Below are 8,805 nucleotides of genomic sequence, written 5' to 3'. Positions count from 1 at the left end.
TTTTGCTCAATATGGAGCATAATCTGGTTAAACCCTTTCTTAAACAGAGGATCTTGGATGTTGAAAGACAGCATGATCTGAATCAGCTTAAAGGCTATTTACCAGGAATAGAGGAGTTACATAAAATAACACTGATGCCATACTTGCAAAATCTTGACAAAGCAGAGTATAGGAGAGCATTTACTCTTCTCAGATTTGATATGTTACCGTCAGCTATTATTGAAGGCAGATACACAGGACAATTATACGAGGAGAGACTGTGTATTTGTGGGGACAATAAACCGGAGGATAGGGAGCATGTACTATTCCAATGTAAATTATATCAGCATATTAGGGCTGAGTATATACTCCCGATCTGTGCCAGTGTCCCTGGAAGAAATATTAGATTTCAGCTAGACAGATTATTGGCTGATAGGAACAAAGGAACCACTTTATGTGTGGCAAAGTTTGCTTCGCGAGCCATAAGTCTCCGGAAGCAATTCTTAAGGGGAATACCCAATTGAACGCCTTGGTTCTGGAATTTAATCAGTGTTTTGGAGAGGAAATTATATTTTATACTGTCTATGTTTTATTCTCATTACAGTATTGCCTAATTATATTTTATACTGTGTATGTTTTATTCCCATTTTACTATTGCCTGACTGTATCTTATTAAGTTATTTGTATTTAATTGATTGGTCTTTGACCGTATTAAACTTTCTTATTCTTCAAACCGGCCGTCTGTTACCAGCTTAAGAGTCTCAGAGTGGTCACAGTCTCCTTTTCCTCCCCCCCCCCGCCACAACAGACACCCTGTGAGGTAGGTGGGGCTGAGAGAGCTCTCCCAGAAGATGCCCTTTCAAGGACATCTCCTACAAGAGCTACGGCTGACCCAAGGCCATTCCAACAGCTGCAAATAGAGGAATGGGAAATCAAACCCAGTTCTCCCAGATATAGGGTTGCCAAGTCCAATTAAAGAAAAATCTGGGGACATTGGGGGCGGAGCCAGGAGACTTTGGGGGTGGAGCCAGGAGACATTGGGGGTGGAGCCAGGAACAAGGGTGTGACAAGCATAATTTAACTCCAAGGGAGTTCTGGCCATCACATTTAAAGTGACAGAACACCTTTTTAAATGCCTTTCTTCCATAGGAAATAATTAAGGATAGGGACACCATCTTTTGGGGCTCATAGAATTGGACCCTCTCGTCCAATTGTTTTGAAACTTGGGGGGTATTTTGGGAAGAGGCACTAGATGCTATACTAAAAATATGGTGCCTCTACCTCAAAAAGTAGCCCCCCCCAGAGCCCCCAATACCCACGGATCAATTCCCTATTATTCCCTATGGGAATCGTTCTCCATAGGGAATAATAGAGTGCCCAGTAGACATTTCCCTCCCCCCCCCCCGCTTTCTAAAGCGGGGGGGGGGGCTCCAAACCAGGGAATCCCCTGCCCCCTCCCTCTCTCTCACACACACACAAATACTTACTAGATCTTCTTCCTGCAGAACTCTACTTGCTGTGAAAACGAAAGCAAAAGAAAGGGAGGGGCCGTTCTCCATGGAAACTATTACTGACCCTTTCCAATGAAGCCCTTCCTGTTTCCTGTTTCCTGCGCAGCCTTAAAGGCACACATTTTACAAAGGATCAGGAGCTCTACAACTATATGATGCCTACACGCATGTTCTCTCTCCCCCCCCCCGCTTCCGGATTTTTGGAGAGCGGGGGAGGAGGCTGCATATTCAGGGGTCTCCCGCCAGGGCGGGGGGGGGGTTGGGAAGCCTACCCAGATAAGAGTCTGCACACTTAACAACTACACCAAACTGGTTCTAAGAGAAGAAAGCAGTTGACAGTGGTGTGGTAATGTAGCTCATTCTTTGTGATAAAACAATTCCATTCTGTGCTTTTCAAAATCAGATGGAACACCACACCTCTCCCCACCCCTCTTAATTCTCTGTCCTGAATGTGAGAACAGGATCTATTGCAGTGATAATAGTTTAGGAGCCACTTACGGTTCTTCTGAGTACTTATACCCCAAAGCGTCATTTGTCCTGTATTTTAGGAAAGTGGGCAGGGCCCTTGCCTGATGGAGGACTGTGATTGGCAGTTGCTTCCCGCCTTGAAGAAGCTGTTGCTGAAGGAATGGAAATACTACAAGCAGCCCTGAAATGCAGGCTTCGTGGTAGGGATTGGAAGCAAACGTGGCTTTTTTGGTTAATGGTAATTGTGAATGTGGCTCTTCAGGAGCTGCACGGTGAGTACCTCTGAGAGCCACAGATCCAGGTAGGCAGCCGTGTTGGTCTGAAGCAGTAGAATAAAGCAAGAGTCAAGTTGCACCTTTAAGACCAACAAACTTAGCATGGGGGAGGGGGGAAGAGTAGGTGAGTAGGTAGGTATTCAAAGGAGCAAAGTCTAGTTTCCCAAAGGATTGGGCTCAAACATGACCTGGAATCTCTCTTAGATTTTTGTATTCAGATTGGCTTTTTTGTAATTGAATATCAGGAGCATCAATAATTTGCAGTGGTTCTTAATCTTTAATGTACTGCTGCACCCCAAGCACCATAATGCATAAGGTCTTATTCACTCAAAATAAGAACACTGAATCCTACTGATTTCAGTGGGTCACTTCACTTCAGTGGGTGCTTATCTTTCCTGCTGAAATCAGAAAAAAGGGCTTCACTTTTGGCAGGACTCTTGTTATGCCATGGTATCTTACCAAGCCATTTGTTTACATTGTTCTCCAGTTCTATAATTGTATTCCTAATGCATTGTTTATTGGAAACTAAAGATGCCAACCTCCAGGTGGGACCTGGGGATTCCCCAGAATTCCAGCTCATTTCCAGACTACAGAGATCAGTTTCCCTGGAGAAAATGGATACTTTGGAGGATAGACTCTATGACATTGTACCCTGCTGAGGCCCTTCCCCTCCCCACGCTCCACCCCCAAATCTCCAGAACTTTCCCAATGTTTATCTGACAATCCTACCCTCCACCCCCCACCAGAAGCCAGGGAAGGGTATAGAAGGCAGCTGGGATGCAGTTTGCAGGAAGTGTACATGCACATGAAAGCTCATACCTCGAATGAATATATATATATATATATATATATATATATATATATATATATATACAGAGGGAGAGAGAGAGAGAGAGAGAGAGAGAAATATAAGGGGGTGCCATTTTTTACTTTTGCCCTCCCTCAAAAAAATATGTAGATCCAGCCCTGGTTTGGCCCAGTCCATGGGCATTGTTGGGGGATTGCTCCCTAAATTTATGGGGAGGGAGCTTCTCCACAAATTCATAGGTAGTGATAATGTAGGCCCCTCCCTGTGATGTCACTGGATCCAATGCCTCTAGCTGAGTCCCAGCCCCCCCCACCCCCCAGAAATTGAAAAGTCTACGCCCTTGCTCCCCAGGGCCCAGCTGGCCAACAGGGATCATGAACCCAGCTGTAATTTTGCCGGCCTGAATCATTCTCCCTTAGTGGAGCAGTGTTTTTTAAGTTGCTAATTTCCTATGACCCGCAAATGATATTATAAATATCAAAATGGCCCTTAGCAGAAAAAATTTTTCCCCACCCCTAATTTAAAGGTTGAAGGAGGTAGTTTTTATAGGAAGCTAAACAGAATGGAACAGTGGATATTTCAGAATACATTGAAATCTTCCCCCCTCCCACAACAATGTGCCCAGCAGGTTACAAACCCATGTATTAGCATTTCCTATCAGTTCCATGCTATCCGTACCAACACCTTGCTATACCTACATTGTGAAACAGCTTCCTTTTCCTGGTGGTGACGTCTCTGGAAGAACAGCGGAACTGTGCAAATTTCCCACCCCTAATCTGTCATTTGGGCGAAGTCCAGAGGGTGGGGAGTGAGATAAAGCCTTTCTCCAAGTGACCTAAGTCACATGCAGCAGAGACTCCGGAGCTCCTGGAGAAGAAGGAGAGCAACATCATGATTCATCGATACAGAAATGTTTTGATTTACGTCTTTGCTACGTTCCAGGAGGTGAGAGTCCAAAATAAATGGCGAAGAATTGGGCTGGGCAAGACAGGGTTTGGGAGGATCCTATGTCTGTTAAGATGGAAGAATGGCTCCAAGCTTTTTTTTGTAGAAAAAGCCTTGCAGAAGTTCATTTGCATATTAGGCTACACCCCACAAGCCCACACCAGCTGGAACTGCGTTCCTGTGCATTCCTGCTAAAAAAAAAAGCCCTGATTCCTCCTTTCCATCTCCTGCAGGTAAAGGGGCTACAGCATTTTGTTGGAACTCTCTGTGATGCTCTAATTCTTGGTGCTTGGAGGGGCACAGTGGGAGGGCTTCTAGTGTCCTGGCCCCACTGATGGACCTTCTGATGGCTCCTGGTTTTTTGGCCACTGTGTGACAGAGCGTTGGACTGGATGGGCCATTGGCCTGATCTAACATGGCTTATCTTATGTTCTTATGAAGCCATGAGTTTAAACCACAGGGAAACCATTTAAGAAATTTTCTTTCAAAATAATCATGTGAGACATTCCGTGATGGCAGATCAGCTCTGGACCAAAGGGAGAGAAGGCATCTTCTCTCTTTATGACTAGTTCAAAAAAGTCTGGGGTAATTAGAATTGAAACTGAAATAAATAATCACAAATATCCAAAAGATGTCAATTTGGGGCTGAGGAATTTCAAATTCATGATGTGACTTGAGAATCCAGATTTTGGATGGGATGCTTATACTTCAGGATTTGTACCTCTAAGACGTGTGTGTGTGTGTGTGTGTGTATGCAGACCTTGAATTCAACAGGAGCTCACAGGAACACAGCTCCTGAACCTTTCTGATGGCACCCCTCCGCCCCCCACCTACCTTGTCCATTGAATAGTAGGTGCAGCTGCATAACAATCCCTGGATTAGGAGAGTGGGCAGCCAGCCAGCCACCAGGAGCTTTGCCATACCCCCAGCAACCCTCATTAACCCCTGGAGAATCCCTCCCCCACCCTTTCTCCTTATGTGATATTGGGTGGCAGGTGGCTTGCTGGCCTTTTGACTGGGTGGGGGGGGTAGGCAAGGAGAGCCCCAGGTGAGTGAGGCTTGCTTGGGCTGGCTGGATCTCTAGCCAGCCCAGGCAGGCCTCACTCGCCCGGGACTCTCCTTTCTTATGTCAGGTTGCTTTTAGCTGGTGAGGGGCTGGTGGCATATGCTAATGAGCTCCACCACCTATTTTTCTACAAAACAACCCATGTATGAACGTATGTATGAGATTTTTAGCTTGCCCTCCCTTGCAAAGCTCAAGGAGGCATACAACACTTCAGATAACCCAATACATAATAGAAAATAAGCATACAATTGTAAAAGCCTATAAACAATATCAAGCAATACTAACAGTCAGACGACAATCAGTGGCACAATTAACTTCCGTTAGCCTTAGCCTAATAAACGTCTGGTGGCCAATTAACTTCTGTAGTGCTTGTTTTGATTTTGGTGAGTTTCAAGAATGAACTGTATATTGTGAGGAGGGATAGAGCATTTCTCTATGAAGTTATAGCTCTTTATTTCTGGGAGAACATAAGCCATGTTGGATCAGGCCAATGGCCCATCCAGTCCAACACTCTATGTTTCACAGTAGCCAAAACCCAGGTGCCATCAGAAGGCCCACCAGTGGAGCCAGGACTCCAGAAGCCTTCCCACTGTTGCCCACCAAGCAGCAATACCCCATGTGGAGTTCAGGGCCTTTTTTTTATCAGAAACAAACAGGAAGGCAGTTCTGTCTGGCTTGGTGTCAGGTGTGTGTGGCTTAATATGCAAATTAGTCCCTGCTGGGCTTTTGTAGAACAATGGTAATATCAGGGGTGTGCCTAATATGCAAATTAGTTCCTGCTGGGTTGTTCTACAAACAAAGCCCTGGTGGAGTTTATGCTAGCATAACAGGCATCTACCACCTCATGGGTGGCCTAGCAAGTTTCCCCATTCTGCGTAACTCATAGGAGAACATCCCTTAATCTTTCTTCTAAAATCCAGCTCTTCAAGAGAGACGCGAATGTTGTTGTCAATCCCACTCTTGATAAATGGTTCCTTTAGGTGGTAAATGAAATTGGAGTGGTTGAGTGGTGGGATGTTAGGCCTAGAAATGACCCTCCAATAACCTCCCTTTGATCGTCTTTTCCAGTTGTTCAAATTGAATCTCTCTCTCTCTTTCTTTCTCTCTTTCTCTCTCTCTGTAGGTTTCACTGTATGAATATTGTAATGGCTTCTGGTAAGTTCTTTTTTGCCTGGTGTCCAGAAATAATAGGAGGACTCCCTCAGAGCCACAATGTTGTATCATGAGTAATAGCTCCAAATAGGAGAGACTCAGATCCCAGAGGGGAAGTGGTTGAGAAAAGGGACGGGAAGTCTCAGGAAAGGAAAGTGAGAGCATGTAACAACTTTGTCAGAACTTACAAAAAATGGGGGGAAGCCTTTTTTCCTACAACTTAATCTTTGCTGATGCTTTACGTTAATGAAATGTGATCATGGATGCCCATGTGATTAAGGATGCTGCTAGTCATGTGCAAATGGGGTGGAAGGCATCTCATTTTGTATGGAACTTGCATTTGAGCAGGGCTTTTTTGGGAGAAAAAGCCCAGCATGAACTCATTTGCATATTAGGCCACACTTCCAATGCCAAGCCAGCCAAACTGCGTTCCTGTGCATTCTTGCTAAAAAAAAAAGCCCTGCATGTGAGTGAAGAGAGTTGGGCAGGGGGGAGGGGGAGAACTTGTTCTCCATTTTCCCAAACATGGCTGACTCTGCCACTAGGTGATTGCCTAAGGCACTGGCCTTCTGGGGATGACAAATTGGGTGCCCCATGTGACTCAGTGACATTATCAGTGTGGGAGTGGGTGGGATGGCAGAAGTTAACTTTGCCTAGGATGCCAGACAGTCTAGGGCTGGCCATGTTCCCAAATCTAACCATTCATGGTGCACCCAATTAAGTGAATGGGCAGTAGATTTGGAATGAACAAAGGGAGTGCCTGGAGGTTCCCCTTATTCACCATGGATAATAGCCATTGATGGACCTTTCTTTCATGAATTTGTTCAACCCACAGCCATCATTACATTCACTTGCAATAAATTCCACTAAGTAACCACTTGTTTCTTGCCAGTGAATAGGGTTGCCAAGTCCAATTAAAGAAAAATCTGGGGACTTTGGAGGCGGAGCCAGGAGACTTTGGGGGTGGAGCCAGGAGACATTGGGGGTGGAGCCAAGAACAAGGATGTGACAAGCATAATTGAACTCCAAGGGAGTTGTGGCCATCACATTTAAAGGGACAGCACACCTTTTAAAATTCCTTTCTTCCATAGGAAATAATGAAGTATAGGGGCACCATCTTTTGGGGCTCATAGAATTGGACCCTCTGGTCCAATCGTTTTGAAACTTGGGGGGTATTTTGGGGAGAGGCACTAGATGTTATACTAAAAATTTGGTGCCTCTACCTCAAAAAATAGCCCCCCCAGAGCCCCCAATACCAACGGATGAATTCCCTATTATTCCGTATGGGAATCGTTCTCCATAGGGAATAATAGAATGCCCAGTAGACATTCCCCTCCCCCCCACACGCTTTCTAAAAGGGGGGAGGGCCTCCAAACCAGGGAATCCCCTGCCCCTTCCCTCTCACAACACACACACACACACACTTACCAGATCTTCTTCCGGAGAACTCTTGTGAAAGCGAAAGCAAAAGAAAGGGCGGGGCTGTTCTCCCAAGCCCTTCCTGCTCCCTGCCCAGCCTTAAAGGGGCAGACATTTTACAAACGGCTCAGGAGCTCTATAATGAAGCCTACAGGTATGTTCTCCACCCCCCACCCCCCGCTTCCCACTTCTTGAAGACCGGGAGATGAGGCTGCAAACCCAGGGGACTCCCACCAGAGCGGGGGGGTTGGGAAGCCTACCAGTGAATGTAATGATGGCTGTGGGTTGAACAAATTCAGGGCTTTTTTTGAGCAGGAATGCACAGGAATGGAGTTCCGGGTGGCTTGGCATCAGGGGGTGTGGCCTAATATGCAAGTGAATACCTGCTGGGTTTTTTCTATAAAAAGCCCTGTATAAAACAAGTGATGTGGCCTAATATGCAAATAAGTCCCTGCTGGGCTTTTTCTACAAAAAAAGCCCTGGAAAAATTCAATTGGATCAGGATCCCCTTGCCCAAGATTCCCTAGAGACATTGGCTGACAGGACTTCTTTCAACAGCCAATGGAGACTTCTCCTTCCCTTCCAAACTGACTCCATTCCATCCCTTGCGACGATCAGTCTGGAGATGGAGTGGGGAGTAAGCAGGTAAGAGTCATTAATGCAAACCCAGTGCCTCCTACCTGCTTGGTCCTCTTCTATTCCCAAATGAGGATCAAATGCATCATTTGTGCACCCCCTCATCCCCCCATGAATGAAGAAAGCTAGGGCTAGCAAGCTCCCAGGCCAGGGAGGGGTTCTCCTGCTTGGGAAGTCCCCAACCTGCCAGTCCACATTTGGCCAGTGGGGGGATCCCCTTCCGATGTTGCTGGCACAATGATGTCACTTGCAAGTGATGTCATCACACTGGCAACTTCACATGCTGGCCGCTCTAGGAGCTTCCAAGAAAACTCTGTGGTTTTCCTTGACACTCTAGCAATTTGGGAGGGAAACTCTATGATACCACTAGGGAGGCCATGGAGTGGGTGAGAATAAAGTAGATTCCTTTGAAATGTGGTGTTGGAGGAGAGTTTTATGGATACTGTGGACCGCCAAAATGAAAAGCAAATGGTTTTTATTGGAAGTCAAGCCTGAACTCTCCCTAGAAGCTAAAGTGACTAAACTCAGGATATCATACTTTGATCA

This window comes from Heteronotia binoei, chromosome 15 (genome assembly GCF_032191835.1).
Source record: "Heteronotia binoei isolate CCM8104 ecotype False Entrance Well chromosome 15, APGP_CSIRO_Hbin_v1, whole genome shotgun sequence".
NCBI classification, from domain to species: domain Eukaryota; kingdom Metazoa; phylum Chordata; class Lepidosauria; order Squamata; family Gekkonidae; genus Heteronotia; species Heteronotia binoei.
The sequence above is the reverse complement of the archived record's forward strand: the minus strand, read 5'-3'. Positions refer to the sequence as shown.